This window comes from Sphaerodactylus townsendi, linkage group LG03, assembly GCF_021028975.2.
Source record: "Sphaerodactylus townsendi isolate TG3544 linkage group LG03, MPM_Stown_v2.3, whole genome shotgun sequence".
In the NCBI taxonomy this organism is placed as follows: Eukaryota; Metazoa; Chordata; class Lepidosauria; order Squamata; family Sphaerodactylidae; genus Sphaerodactylus; species Sphaerodactylus townsendi.
This window is the reverse complement of record NC_059427.1, coordinates 104549897-104565420: the sequence shown is the minus strand read 5'-3', so window position 1 is coordinate 104565420 and position 15524 is coordinate 104549897. Positions and strand designations below refer to the sequence as shown.

At 41.8% G+C, this 15524-nt stretch overlaps 1 long non-coding RNA gene across 1 annotated transcript; it reads left to right on the top strand.

Moving 5' to 3' along the window:
* The first annotated feature begins 5898 nt into the window (after nt 1-5898).
* On the top strand, nt 5899-13565 carry LOC125430290. Its single transcript, XR_007244122.1, has 3 exons — nt 5899-5910; nt 6301-6302; nt 13363-13565. It is a non-coding gene; the product is annotated as an uncharacterized LOC125430290 (long non-coding RNA).
* The last annotated feature ends 1959 nt before the right edge of the window (nt 13566-15524 follow it).

The following is a 15524-nucleotide window of genomic DNA, read 5'->3' as shown; positions in this document are numbered from 1 at the left end:
TATAAAAACAATGCAATAATATAAAAAATAGTATAAAAGTATAAACATTAAAAACATTAAAAACCAATTCCAACAAGATAGCATAAAAATGTACATAGTAACATAGAGGGCAGATGTACCAGTTGCATCCAGATGAAGGCCAGATGAATATTAAAAAATTATTCAGACTAGCACGCGTACAGGAGGCCTATAGTTTATATTATCTCTCAACAACATGGGGAACTTCCATATGCACTCATTTTTCCCTCTGCATTGTGAAATCACCTTTTTTACCTAAGTTTCTGTTCTCCATTTTTTCTTCCTTCAAAGCACAGGTGTCAAACTCGCGCCCCTCCAGATGTTATGAACTACAGTTTCCATCATCCCCTGCCAGCATGATGCTGGCAGGGGATGATGGGAAATGTAGTCCATAACATCTGGAGGGCCGTGAGTTTGACACCTATGCTTTAAAGCACTAGTTTTCTAAAAAAAAAAAAACACCTCTGTCTCATGGAAAGTGACAGATGCCTCCCTGAACAGAAACTTGACATATTTAAAATGTGCACTTTTCTTTTCCATTCTTGGTTTCACCCTCATTCTTCAGATTTGTTTTTTTAGCTACAATATTTCATTTATTGTCACATAGCAGCAAAGAAATTATACAAATGCAGTGTACTACCTTGTGGAAAATGGCTTTCTAAAGTATGCGACTACTATTGTGTCAATGAACTATGGGTCAGATCAAAGGTGGGATTCAGATGGTTTGCAATGGCTCACTAGAACCTGTAGCTAATTTTTTTCTAGTTCGCAGAACCAGTTGTTACCAGCTTGGCCTCTCTGTCTCTCCCTTAAACCCAGGCTCTTAAAAAGACAGCACCTTTCCTTTAAGAGGACCTTTTTCTTTAAGAACTTTAAGGGAGGGATGGAGGTCAGTCTGGAAAGTGGAGCTTACCAGGCAGGAGCGGGAGGAAGACCTCCAGGCACTGCTGGCTGCCTGAAACTGAAGCAGAGCCTCCAAAAGGGAGTGGGAGTGGTGGCACAACCCAGACAGAAACCTTCCCTCTCCCCCACTCCCCCCAAAAGGCCAGTTGGACCCTTAGGGGCCTGGCAGAAGCCTTTCCTCTCCCCCCACTTCCTCCAAAAGACCAGTTGGACTTCCCTCCGCCACCCTATTTCCCGCATTCCTAGCCTCCCCTTGCCTCCATTGAGGTGCCACGTGGAGTAGAATGTATGATTGTTGTGTTTAGACGTGTGGCCAGGGACTTCAGCTGTGATGTGCTGGATTCATGGGGATCCCTGTTTTCCAAGCAGGTTTTTGCGCCACTGCTGTGCCATGGAGCATGGGATGTGTGATCGTTGTGTTCAGGCACATTGCCAGGGGCATGATCTGCTTTGTGCTGGTGATTTTGGGGTGACCAAGTGCAAAAATCAGGAGGATCCATGAGAATCCATATGTTTTAACTATTTTTGTGCCACTGTGGTGGCACGGAGCATGGAATGCAGGATTATTGTGTTCAGACATGTGTCTAGGGGTATGAGCTGTGATGTGCAGGTGATTTTTGGGTGACCAAGTGGAAAAATCATGAGGATCCACAAGGATCCACATTTTTCAAGCAGATTTTTTTGTGCCACTGTGGCACCACAAAGCATGGGATGTGTGATTGTTGTGTTCATAGTTCTCCCTTTAAGGTGGATTTAAAAGGAGAATCTGGACTCCCTAGTTTAAACACTATTGAAAATGATGCTGTTTGGGGGTGGATTCCAGCATCACTTGTTTAAACTAGGGAATCCAGATTCTCCTTTTAAATCCACCTTAAAGGGAGAATCTGGGGTTCCCAGTTTAAATAACATTGAAAGTGATGCTGTTTCACCCAATTGGGGAAACTGGATACAACACCATAAAATGTTTTCATAGCAGTAATAAAACATTTTGAAAGCATTTTGAAAATATTTTCAAAAAAAATTATTTCTGCTGTGTGGCATGGCCTATTGCTGTGTTCAGATTTGTGATTTGGGGCATGTTCTATAATGTGATGGTGACTTTGAAACAACCTGGTGTAAAAAAATCATTGCTTGGTCATGGTGGGGGAGGGTGGCTGCCCATGGGGGGGCGCCAAACTCCAGTTTGCCTAGATACACCACTGGGTGTTGCTACAAGGGGGCTGGGGTGTGCGCGTTGCACCGGGCATGCACCTGGGGGGCCCATCAAACTCAGGTTTTGCCCAGGGCTCCAGTTTGCCTAGTTACGCCACTGACAATATCCAGTGAAATGTGGATATATAGCCCTGTAGTTCAGAAGCCCAAAACCTTCTGGTAAAATTTTCAACCATCCTATTAGAACAACAAGAAGGACACGTTTCCCAAACTGAATATATCTGATCAATATTTGAAATGAACATGTCAATTTATTTCAGTTCTATGTAGAGCACTACTGAAGTTTTAGCACATACACATTATTAACAATAAAAGCAACGTGTCACTGGAGGGAAAACAAATGAGACACTGAATGCTGGGAAATGAGATAAGTTGAGAAGTGGTTTATGGAATGGATATGATTTTTAAAACTGAGGTTTGGCAAGAAACAAGAAAATACTATTTTTATTACATAAGTTGATGTTCACCAAGGGAGATTAAATTGAATATTGATTTTTGAGAAAGGTGTGACTGTGCTGTTAAAATGCTACAAAAAATGAAACAAAAGTAAACAGTGGAAGAACAGAAGTGTTTCATATTTTACCAAAATCATAGAAAGAATGTTTCAAGTGTAACTAGTTTTTCATAAAACTGAGACAATGTTCCTACACTAAATTGTTGATCTTTGCAGTAAAGATCCCATCTGCCTTACTCACCTACTAATCAGTCACTATGGCTTGAGAAGATGTGGCATAAAATTATGAAAAAAGAAAGAAAAGGCTACCCTGCATGCTTAATCTTAGATTTACATCAACTGTATGTTTCACGTGTTATTTCTTACTGTGTGGATGTTCTTGTGTACTTAGCTCTTCAAGAATGTGAGAATGACTAGTTATACAGAGAAAGGTATACTGTTAACCTTGACTTAAACACAGTCCCTAACATAACTAACCTGCAAACCTCCCTCCATTAGATTATCTTCCCCCTGCAATTAGATTCCCTCAGTCATTGTTGTTGAAATTTCCATTCAACAACTGTGAACCTATGCTGTAGCTACTTGTTTTACAATGCCAAGGCATTGCGGTTTAATTATTGCAGTTCTGGTTGTCAGCTCTGAACTTCTTGTTGTAGTCACCATTTAAATTTTTTAATGCTATAACACTATAATGCTATAATAAAATTTTAATAATGCTATAACATTATTTCTATCATGAGGCAATATCCCTGCAGTGAATGGCAAAATATCACTGATTGACACAGAGTTGGAAAAATATGGAGGTATTTGGCAGGGTTAAGTGATGGTTAAACTTGGAAACCCAGGTTTGAAACTACTCCCTGCTTTGAAAATATGCTGGGTGATGTTGGGTGAGCCATACTCTTGAATCCTAACGTACCACACAGGAGTTTTGTGAGGATAAAATAGAGGCTATGAAAATAATCAAAGGCCGTTTCCGCACGGCCTCCCTGTCGCCTCCACGCCGGCAAGAATTCCGCCGGCGTGGAGGCGAAGGCCGTTCGCATGCACGCATGCGGTGACGAAAACCAGCAAATGGCGAAGCTCCGCGAACCGCCCTCTTCTACCCGTCCACTCACCTTGTCCCGTCGTGTCGCCTGCTGGCCCGTGAAGCCCGCCCACACTGTCCTCCGACCTCCAGAGTGGGAGGACGTATGGCCGGGCAACGAAGCTTCCAGCAAAATGAACAATTGCGTATGTTCAGCGATTAGGTTACGCCCAGCGCCGCTGACGCTCCCTAACAACAACCCTTTAAAGGGTTGTTGTTTAGAAAGCGACCCTGGCGCCACCCTGGGGAGGGCAAGCGCCAGTCAGGTGGCTGCTGCGTTGCAGCAGCGCCACCTGTCGCGAGCAGCTGACCTGGGGAAGTGGCGTTTTACGCCCAGGCGTGGATTTTGGCCCACATCTTGAGGGCCTAACTCAGTTTGGGTCCTGATAGGGAAGAAAGGTGAGGTATAAATGAAATGAGTAAATAAATGAAACTTTATTGATGTTGACATCAGTAAACAAAGAGGGAAGTGGATGTATGATCACAATGACCTGATACTGAAGACACCCAGGACCATTCTGCATGGGCCTTGCAAGTGGAGACACACCAGCATATTTGCCACTGTGAAACCCTTGGGGTCATTTGCACGGTGCCCTGCAAACAGCCCCAGTGGCCCAGCAGCACACGGGGCTGAGTTCGCCTGGGCATTCTGGTGCAGATCCCTCTTACCTTGTCTCCCGGCCACCGTCACACTGGAGAGGCTGGGGCACGCCCCCATGGCCATGGCAATACCTCCAGGGGCAAAGGCCAGGAGACATGTCCCCTGGCTTTTCCAGAGTGATGGCAGAAGGGGGACAAAGTAAGGACAATCTGCGCTGGAGCAGGGAAAACACTGACATCCAACTGGTGCCATTCGCTTTAGCACTAGGTGGATGCCGGCATTTTCCAAAAGACTCACTCCAAAAAAGCCATTGTGGGGGAAATGCACCACCGCTGCTGCCAGGGACGTAGGTATAGATATTTTTGGGGGGGGGGTTTCAGGGGGTGGGGCCACACCCCCACCCACCCCAGTGCTTGTAAAAGCAGCTCTCTGAGGCTGGGGACAGCAGACTACCCTGCCCTGCCCTCCCCCCCACCAGCTGGGCTCCCAGCTGGCAGCCAACAGCCCCTTCTACCCTCCCCTCTGGGCAGAGGCTAGGGAAAATGGAGCCCAGTGCAAAATTTGTGCCCACCCCTCCCGCCGGGCGGCCACTGTGATGCTGAAATCCACCCCCAAACAGCATCACTTTCAATGGTGTTTAAACTAGAGAGCCCAAATTCTCCTTTTAAATCCACCTTAAAGGGAGAATCTGGGGATTTGGATTAAAACAACGTGAAAGTGATGACTGTTTAGATAGTTCTCCACACTGAAACAGCATCACTTTCAAAGTTTAAACTGGGGACCTCACACTCTTCCTTTAAATCCATTCTGAAGGGGGTGGATTTAAAAGGAGAATCTGGGGAAATTTGGGAAGTGCCTGCTGTCAGGGGTGCAATTATTAAACTAGCAGCACCAAACATTCAGGGTATCTTTAAGAGACTCTCCTGATGATAACTCCCAGGTTTGGTGAATTTTGGTTCAGGGGGTCCAAAGTTATGGACCCTCAAATGTGTAGCCCCCATCTTCTATTAGCTCCCATTGGAAACAATGGGGGATGGAGCACCCCCCTTGGGAGTCCATAGCTTTAAACCCCCTGGACCAAACTTTGCAAAACCTGGGTGATATCAGTAAGAGAATCTCCTGATGATACCACCCATGTTTGGTGAAGTTTGGTACAAGAGGCTTAAAGTTATGGACCCTCAAATGTGTAGCCCCCATCTTCTACTAGCTCCCATTGGAAACAATGGGGGATGGGGACATCCCCTTTGGGAGTCCATAGTTTTGGACCCCCTGGACCAAACTTTACCAAGCCTGGGTAGTATCATCAGGAGAGTCTCTAGAACAATTCCTGAAGTTTGGTGCTGGTATCCTAAAAACTGCATCCCCTGCAGGACAAAACAGAAAAACACAAAACCACAAAAATTACCAAAAAACCCACGAATTGAGGGTGGAGCTTCGAACATGCTATGGGGGGTTGAACCTGAGAACTCCCCCTTACCTACGTCCACAGCAGCAGCAGTGGTGTAAAGTCCTTCCCCTACAATGGCTTTTTTACTGGCCCCATGCCTGTCTATCTGGTCTATGCAGAACGGGCTCCAGAGATGAACTTCCAGGTCCTCAACCATGCCTACTTGCAGATAGAACAAAATGATCAGGGTGGAGTTGGGATTCCCCACAGATCTTCCTTTTAGTTTGCATTACAATATGGCTGTAACTAGTTACTATGAGGCTGAGCAGGAATTTTGGAGAATCTGTTCCAAATTGGCCAGTGTTCCCCATGCCCCAACTGTTTCATACTATGAGAGGAAAGTGGCATTATTCTCCAATATGTCCAATTGCAGTAGACTTGTATGACCTTATCTAAAGTGATAGTATGGGCTGGCTAATTAATCAGTTAAATTGGTAAATATTCTGGGGTGTTGTAGAATGGGGATAGGCATCCAAACAACATACTATATGATAACCAGTCTGAGTGCCTGATTCAGCCATTCTCTTCACAGTGGATGTCAGTATTAGAACCTTCATGCTGACTGGTTGTATATAGAGCTGTGCACCTTTTTGGAATTTTTTTGGGTTCAGTTTTAAAAAATCTAGAAATTTTCAAAAAAGGTTTTTTAAAAAGCCAAACCCCCATGTTGACTCTTTTGGATTCATTGAATTATTATTATTATCGGATTTTGAAAGTTGAACCCAAAGAACTTCAAGCCACAGATTGGGGTGTGCAGATCCTGTGGGCTGCCCCATTGTCTCTACAGCCTACTTTGGATTTAGAGGTGATCGGGCAGTGTTGCATGCAGGGATCAGCTGAGCTAGTCCCTCCATACAGAGGGATCCATGACCCTGCAAATATTCTATTCTCCCTTGATTGTTTTTTTTTAATTTTTGGAGGAATTATCTTTCATTCCTCATTGATTTCTTTTAAAAAAATTTTGGAATATTATTACACTATACTGTTATGTTCATCTTAATGCTTGTTTTTATACATTTTTTTCACCCTCTGGATTAAGATTATTTTTTTAAAAAAATCAATAAAGATATGTAAAAAAGAGGTTGTGTTCTGGAATTTCAGAATGGGCTGGTATTCACCTGCATTGTTTTGATTTCCTTCAATTTGACAAAAGGAAAAAAGGAATATTAATGTCTCCTTCCTAAATCAACAGTGTTTAAAAGGAACAGTCTCTAATTTTGGAACCAGTGGATATTATTGCTGCAAACTGAATCTCCCACTCAGATTTAACATTTCCATGCCATTTATCTTATTTTTTTTAAAAAAAAACAAGAAATAAAGCCATTTATTTTTATGCATAAAAAGTTTTTATCTGTCTTTGTGATCTGATTATTTTTTTCCCCACATAAATGCACCTTCCCCTACCTCATTATGTGAGAAGGTTCACTCTATCTACTTTCCCATGAATGCTGCATTGAGGTATAAATGACAAAATGCATATATTTCTGTGGTTAGTATGTAGTTAACTGGCAGCACTTTGGAGGCAACGGTTACTGCTGTACACAGATGACAATGTCATAAAAGGAAGAACATTCCAGAGACACTTTTTTCTGCTTTCTTCCAAGCAAAAGTACAACTAGGGTAGCAGATTCACCCTGAGGGGTGTTTTAACAAAACCATCAGGGTGCTGCCTTTGAACACATCCACCAACCATTCTGAGTAACTAACCTTACAAAGGCACAGGCATTTACAACAAAACTATAGTATGAGCCTCAAGACAGCCATAATGATATCTCAAGTCACAAAACAAATGAACACTGAAAGTAGGGGAATATAAAAAAGAGAGGGAAAGAGAATAAATCTTGTCTGTATTCAATACAAAAGAAAACATTCAAATGTTTTTGTTCACGTTAAGCAGATATACCCAAAACTTTATTTTGTATGCATGGTGTACATTTTTAATCATCAGAATACCAGTTCTCACTTCCCTAATGCTATATCCATTCATAAAGTATCAGTTTAGTCTATTAAATATATTTAGTTTTGAGATGACATATCCATTGATATGAAAGAGCCAGCATAGTATAGTGCAGTGATGGCGAACCTTTTTAAGACCGAGTGCCCAAATTGCAACCCCAAACCCATTTATTTATTGCAAAGTGCCAACATGGCAATTTAACCCGAATACTGAGATTTTAGTTTAGAAAAACAGTTGGCTCCGAGGCACACATTACTCGGGAGTAAGCTTGGTGAAGCAACCATGCAACACTTTGAATGGGTTGTGCCCAGTGTCCCAGGCCACCCTATATATGTGTGTGTGTGTGTGTGTGTATGGGAGGGTTATTTCCTGCCCCCATGATGAACTCTGTGCGTGTGTGCCCACAGAGAGGGCTCTGAGTGCCATCTCTGGCACACGTGCCATAAGTTCGCCACAACTGGTATAGTGGTTAAAAGCAGGTGGACTCTAATCTGGAGAACTGGGTTTGATTCCGCACTCCTCCATATGAGCGGTGGACTCTTATCTGGTCAATCAGACTTGTTTCCTCACTCCTACATTCTAGCTGGGCGACCTTCATTCAAAACTCTCTCAGTTCCATTTACTTCACAAGGTGTCTGCTGTGAGGACAGGAAGGGAAAGGAGTTTGTAAGCTCCTTTGAGTCTCCTTACAGGAGAGAAAGAGGGGTATAAATCCAAACTCCTCCTCCTCCTCCTCTTCTCCTTCTTCACTGCATTCTATGATCTTTGATTATTTTAATAAGAGACTTAATAAAGGAAATACACAAAACTAAAGCCACATAATCTTTCTTTTGAACTCATGTTTCCATTCAGAGGTATGCCCCAAATGTATTCCACATATGAATTTCATCTCTGAAAGCTGATTTAGCATGTCTGAAAAACCACCCAGTGTTTTAAGAGCTTCACAAAGCTGCCAAAAGTCAGTTTTCAGCAGGACAGAAATTAGCCAAGCATCACTGTGCTCTAAGTTACTCTGAAAACATCTCTCAGCAGTCTACTGGACCCTTCTTAAAAGCTGACACTTTGAATGTAAGCCAAATGATAATGCAGAGACACTACATATGTAGCTCAGGTAAGGAATTATACATTCTTTTGAAATTAATGAGAAACTGTGGAAAACTGGTTATATAACAGCAGCTCATCTTATCTGCTATTACAAATGTCCCATTGTAATTCAGTGTTTTCAGAAAATAGAAATGGGTGCTGATGTTTTCTAGGGAACTGACTCCCCATGCCTGATGAAAATAGACTGGATCTTTTTGTCAAGGATACAACTGCTATTCCATTTTTTTGTGATGGGCAGTTTCTCTCTGTATCTGCATTGCTTTTTTATTTTCTGTAAATGATGATGATGTGTAGGTGACTTCTATGAATTCATGCAGAAATCTAGGTTCAGGTTTCTATTAACCATATTTCTTTGGAGGATCTGGAAATACCAAACATTCTTATTTGAACTCATATAAGGTCACATCCTACATGACACCGAGCACTGTAAATGTTTTCCACAAGGCATGTTCTTTACTTGACCCAAAGCAATCTAGAAAGAGGCATTCATAGCTGTTGAGCCATGGATCAATTCACCCCAGTCCAGCTGCATATGAAGTTCAAGGCCAGATTGGCTGGGAAGTAATGCAGCTATCTAATAGGGGAGCAGCAGGGTTAAGCTATTTATTGATGTATCACCTTAGTATTACAGTTTTTGCTGCCTACTGCCAACTCACCCTATCATATCATGGGACTGGAGCCAAGGTGTTCCTAGACTGTAAAGAGGGGCACAGATCTTTCCACCTGCTTTATGATGTTTAGGATGGTGGTAATAATAAATGATTTAAATAAACCAGATAAACTCATGAAGTTGGCTCAGGTCTTTATTTGGGGTATGGGGGCAACTGTAACTGGGATTGTAAACTTGTGCAGATGAAGGATTTGACTCTTTCCTTATCAAAATTGCTTGTTCTGAACTGCTTTGGTTTCTATTGCATACCAACCAACAGAAACTCAAACAAAGCTGCAACCAGGCCTTAATAAACCTTGAATGGCCTCATGGCAAGACTTGTAAGAATGGAAACAAGCTTTTATTTTGCTGATGCTCTGCTGACCTTTTGTGTCCTTTCACCAGAAAAAAAATCAGATGGGGGAGTGGGGAGAATAATCAGGACAGTTTGGGAATCTACCTTGCAACTAGAACTTAGATGTAAATTGTGCCCAGATGTGCAAAGGTTCCATTTGGTGAATAACCACAGGACACATCTTGGAATTAAATTGGGCCACAGACTTTTTATTGAGGCAGAAGCTGGGCAAGCAAGAGGAGTGCATCCGTTTTGTGGCCGGTCAGTACCCCTGGCTGACCCCAGCACCAAACCCTAATCCATATTGGGGAAGACAGAAGGTACTGGGCCACCTGGGCACCTGCCCACTGTGGCCCCCTTCCTGCTGGGGTGTCAGGCTCGAATTGCAGAGGCCTCCGCAGCATGCGCCATTAGCCCGCCCCACCCCAAGCCTCTTATGGAGGCCCTCAACCATGGGGAGGACCGGCGTGCAAGCTCGGCCTCCCCCTAAAGATGCGTGCCTCTGCCCAAACCTCCAAGGCTGCGACAAAGTGAGCAGCACAAAACCCTGCCCAAATAGGGAGGTAGGATGGGTCAGTTTGCTCCAGGTGTCGGAGAAGGCCAGAGCAACTATGTGGTGCCTAATATATAGGGAGCGTGCTCCACCCCTAACACTCATGCACATCACATGATCAGGCCGGGTGTGGCTCAGCTGCCCGGACGGCCCAAGGCATGCATGCTCACTGCTCCAGAGCTCACCATGTGCCTTGCCCCCATCACAATTATGGCCCAGTTATAAGCAGAGGTTCGCAAGATTTCTGGAAGGAATTCCATCTCTTGCTCTCATCAAGGCTTCAGGCTCCATCACCCACCTTAAACTTGTTTTGCTTTCAGATCTAGTATATCATTAATAATTAGTGTGTTTGTAGATTTGGTAATCATTTAAAACTAAAATAGTGAAAGTGAGTTGGGGGAATGGGGGGAGATTCAGCCAATCAGAACACGGAAAACAGAGGTTGTCCATGCATATGTGGAAGTCATTGCGGAAAAGCTCGTGGTGCAAATGGAAAAGCTCCAGCTTGCGAAGAAACAGCTGGGGCATAATGTGCCAGCCCTGCCTCAAATTCTGGGAAGAACAAGGGAGCCATGGGAAATCAGAAGCAGGGCAAAAACTGCCCCGGCAGGTAAGCTCCCAGATGTACCACGGGGCATTTTGACTGTGTAAAATCAGCCTGTGTGTGTGTTTTAATTGTGTATGTTTTTAACATGTGTTTTTATTTTTAAAATATTTTATAAATATTTTAATATGTATTTCAAAAACTTGTTTTAATGTTTTGATTGTTCACCATCGTGGGGACTTTAAGCTGCATGGAAAGTCAACATAGAAATATATTTAATAAATAAATAAATAAATTCTAGCAACATTAGAAGCATGCTTCTCAAAAAATTGGCCACTTGCATGAGGAAGAATCATAGCTGAAGCTTTTCCACTTTGCATAGGGGAGAATCATAGCTGAAGCTTTCTCACTTTGCATGGGAGAGAATCATAGCTGAAGCTTTTCCACGTTGCATGGGGGAGAATCATAGCTGAAGTCAGTACTGAATGCACTACAGTTGCTAAACAGTAGTAGGGAAGCAGACCAGCATTTGATCATCTTTACTAGAAGCTTAGAATATTTGAGTGCAAGTTCCCTTTGTTGGTTTTTTATGATAAACATGAAAGAAATAATTGCTTTCTTAAATTTTTTTGTCCTTGGAAAGTATATAGACTTGCCTCATTAATACTGAGTCATTGAATCAGTTGTCAAGAAGTACAGCTGTGAATGTTGCTAATTGCCTAATTAATCTAATGATATATTTTTCCTATCATGATCTAACTCATATATTCCTGTTCTGGAGACTCATTCTTCAATAGAATTATCTTTATTTTATTTGTGGATTGTGACTTTTAGAATTATGATATGGATGTATATTTTTCTACTGAACTAAATTCAGTAATATTATTCTATTCTCACCTAATCTCAATGAATAATTACCCTTTACACTTAATAACTATCAAGTAATTAATTACTGTAAACACTTGAAATTTGTGCAATAGTTGATCCAAAGTACATTACAGTGCTATCCCTAAGCAGAATTAAACTTTTCTTAATCCATTGAAATAAATGGTTTGGAATTGTGAAACTCTGTTAGGATTGCACTGTTAATTATATAGTGCGCCAGGGGTTATGGAAATATGATTTTTCCCGCAGACATCTGCAATCACATTTTTCAGAATTCCTAACCTTTCAAATTTGGTCCAATTAATTTGATATCCAGAATGGCTGTCAAAGGCACTAATTAGATAAAACTCAAAAGGCATATAACCATTTATGATTTTGTCACATCCAAATCCTGGTTTAAAAAGTTTGGCAGTTGTTCATAAGCCCACCCAGGGTTTATGTGTGTGTATGTTTTCTTTAGAGATGTATTGCATTTTTGTGTGCAAATAAAGTGTTTTTTTCTCTTTTTCATGCCACCACTACAAGTTATGTCAACTTCCACATTTCCAATGATTTAGAAAAGGACAGGAAAACACAACACTAAGCTAAACTTAACAGTACAGAAGATGTACTTCTGATACCCCCTCATCCTCACTCCCACCAATGTCTGTGAAATATCCACCTGTTCCAGACAGGGAAATCCAACTTCCAGCATTTGAACAAAGACTAATGAATGTTACTAAACTTCTAACCCTTCCTTTTTTGGTGGGAAGCCTCTACCCACTCAAGCTTTAGGGACTTATCCTCATGTGGGAAAGTGAATACCTCACTCCCAGTCAAACTAGGGTGCACATCCTCCATAACTCAACACCCAGATCATGTTTTATGGCAATTCTTCCTCTTGCTCTCCTTGGGAGGTAGGAAAAAATGGTTATTTCTCTGCAGAAATACATCTTGTACTCTTTGACCTCTTGGTGGATTTTATGTCTGTCTTCCCTGGGAAAACAGGCAGCTGTCATGATCACAGGAACAGCTTGATTAACTTCAAAGAACTTTACATCTTTGGAACATGACACCACCATTCCTGAAACTTCCACAGTCATGTCTGTTTGAAGGAACAAAGAATGTCTGCTGTGAATAGCTAATATAGCTTATATATTGATTTGTACTGAGATATTCAATGAATGAATTTGACTCTAAACATTTTTTTTAAAATCAGACACATGATTCTGTCACATCTAAATCCTGGCTCAAAAAGTTTCATGTTCATTCTCAAATCCACCATATGTTTAGAGTTTCCAATTATAAATTCTGCTTGTATGAATGGGTCTTGTGTTTTCCCTATACCTGCATACTCATAATATTACAGAGGCTTTCCGCCGAATAATCATTTGTGTTCTCATTACTTTCACCTTATTTACAGCAGGACTTGATTTTTTTTTAAAAAAAAAAACTTGTTGCCATACCCAAACTTTTTCATGAACATAAATGCTTACATTCATGGACTCTCCGTCTCTCCCCATATTGCCCCATTAGGCCCCTCCGCTCCTCGGAGAAGGGCCTACTGGTGATCCCTGGCCCCAAAACAATCAGGTTGGCCTCTACAAGGGCCAGGGCTTTTACAGCCCTGGCCCCCACCTGGTGGAATTAGCTCCCAAAGGAGATCAGGGCCCTGTGGGACTTGCAGAGCTTTTGCTGGGCCTGCAAGACGGACGTGTTCTGACAGGCATTTTGCCAGCCTGGTTAAGTACATCTACTATTCCATCTGGCCTCCCGTGGGCACAAGGGTGGGGTGGGGAGGGGAGAGAAATACGCCATCTGCAGTATAGGGTTCTGGTTTTATTGAGTATATATTGAATTGATTTTATACCATGTTTTTAAAGTATGTTTTAAAATTGCTCTTCACCGCCCTGAGCCCTTAGGGGGAGGGCGGTTGATAGAGATAGATAGATAGATAGATAGATAGATAGATAGATAGATAGATAGATAGATAGATAGATAGATAGATAGATAGATAGATAGATAGATAGATAGATAGATAGATAGATAGATAGATAGATGGATAGATGGATAGATGGATGGATGGATGGATGGATGGATGGATGGATGGATGGATGGATGGATGGATGGATGGATGGATGGATGGATGGATGGATGGATAAAGTAAGTAAGTAAGTAAGTAAGTAAGTAAGTAAGTAAATAAGTGACATTTTCTTGTGATGTGCATGCATGAGAATGATTGTTTTGCAAAGCATTCACAATCTCAATAGTTTGTGATTGTTCATGAAATATATTGCTGTAAAAACAACCAGGACTTTTAACTGTAGTGAGTGATGGACAGTACTGGAATAACTGGAGCATAGATGAAATCAATGGAAATACAAATGAGTTGATAACTAGAACATTTAAAATTCTGGAATTAGAATTGAAAATAGAATTCCAGTTGCAGATTTTTACACTGGTCGAGTTGTACAAGACAAGAGGAATAATTCTGCATTTTGATGTTGTCTGCCAACATCCATTTGTAATTACTTACCCAATGAGGTGTTATTATTGTCTACCAGTGTTATGTGTTTCATAATGAAACAGTCTTATGATAATATGTGTCAGTTCCAGTGTTGCTCATTCCGCCATGTCCTGACCCCATCCACCTCCCCATCCACCTCCTGGGGTAGGGCAGGATATAAATCCAATAAAATAAATAAATACATCTACAGAGAGAGAGAGAGAGAGAGAGAGAGAGAGAGAGAGAGAGAGAGCTTTCTTTGTGGCCATGCATTCTGTGAAGTTGCCTGCTGGCTTTTTTGGGGTGGGTTTTTTTAACCTACGGGGATGGGGCGGTATAATAAATCGAATAAATAAATAAATAAATAAAAAATAAAAACCTATCAATCATTTGCTGACCAGAATTTAAAAAAATCAAACCAGACCAGGAGGCACAGACCTCATCAGTTCTTAAATGCTGTTACTTGGAGGTGGTAGTGGTGTGGCTGGCTGGCTGGCTGGCAGCAGCATGATAGCAGCACTATTCCACTTAAACGTCCCTCGTCAAGCCTTGTCAATTGTACATGGTTCACTGCATCACAAACAGACAGCACCCACATTTTATAAAAGAAAAAAAAGGAATCTACTTGGGGAACCTCTAAAAATTCTGCTGGTCCAAAATGGAGGAAATGAGTGGTGGAATGGGAGGAACTGCTGTGATGTGAGGAAAGGAAGATGGAGGGAAAAACCCACGGAAATGTTTATGCATAGCTGTACCCTTCACTTTCTCTGCAAAAGGAAAAAAGAAAGTTGTGTTTACAGAGCATGTGTGCATCAATAAAAATCAAACCCAAAGGTAATGTACATTGAAAACAAAGGCAACACACATAAATAAATGGCCTCTGCTGCCTCCTGCAGAAACCTAAGAATTGTCATATCCAATAGTGGGCTTTTGCATTAGTACAAAATCTATCTCATATTTTTTTTTAAGATCAACCAAAATGACACAAAACACTGTGAAAGCTTTTGAGCTTACCCAAATTGTTGGTCAGACCAGGAGTTAAAAAACTAAATAAAAGAAGGGAGAAACAGATTTTTCATGTCACGATATTACATCTTGGTCATTTTGGCATTCTCTGTAAAATTCAGGTAGGCATATTGCCTATCTTTAGTTCTGGTAGGTTTCGCCCACCCCCCACCCCGACCTGGATGGCCCAATCTCAGCAGATCTTAGAGACTAAGCAGGTTCAACTCTGTTTACTACTTGGATAGGAGACCACCAAGGTAGTCCA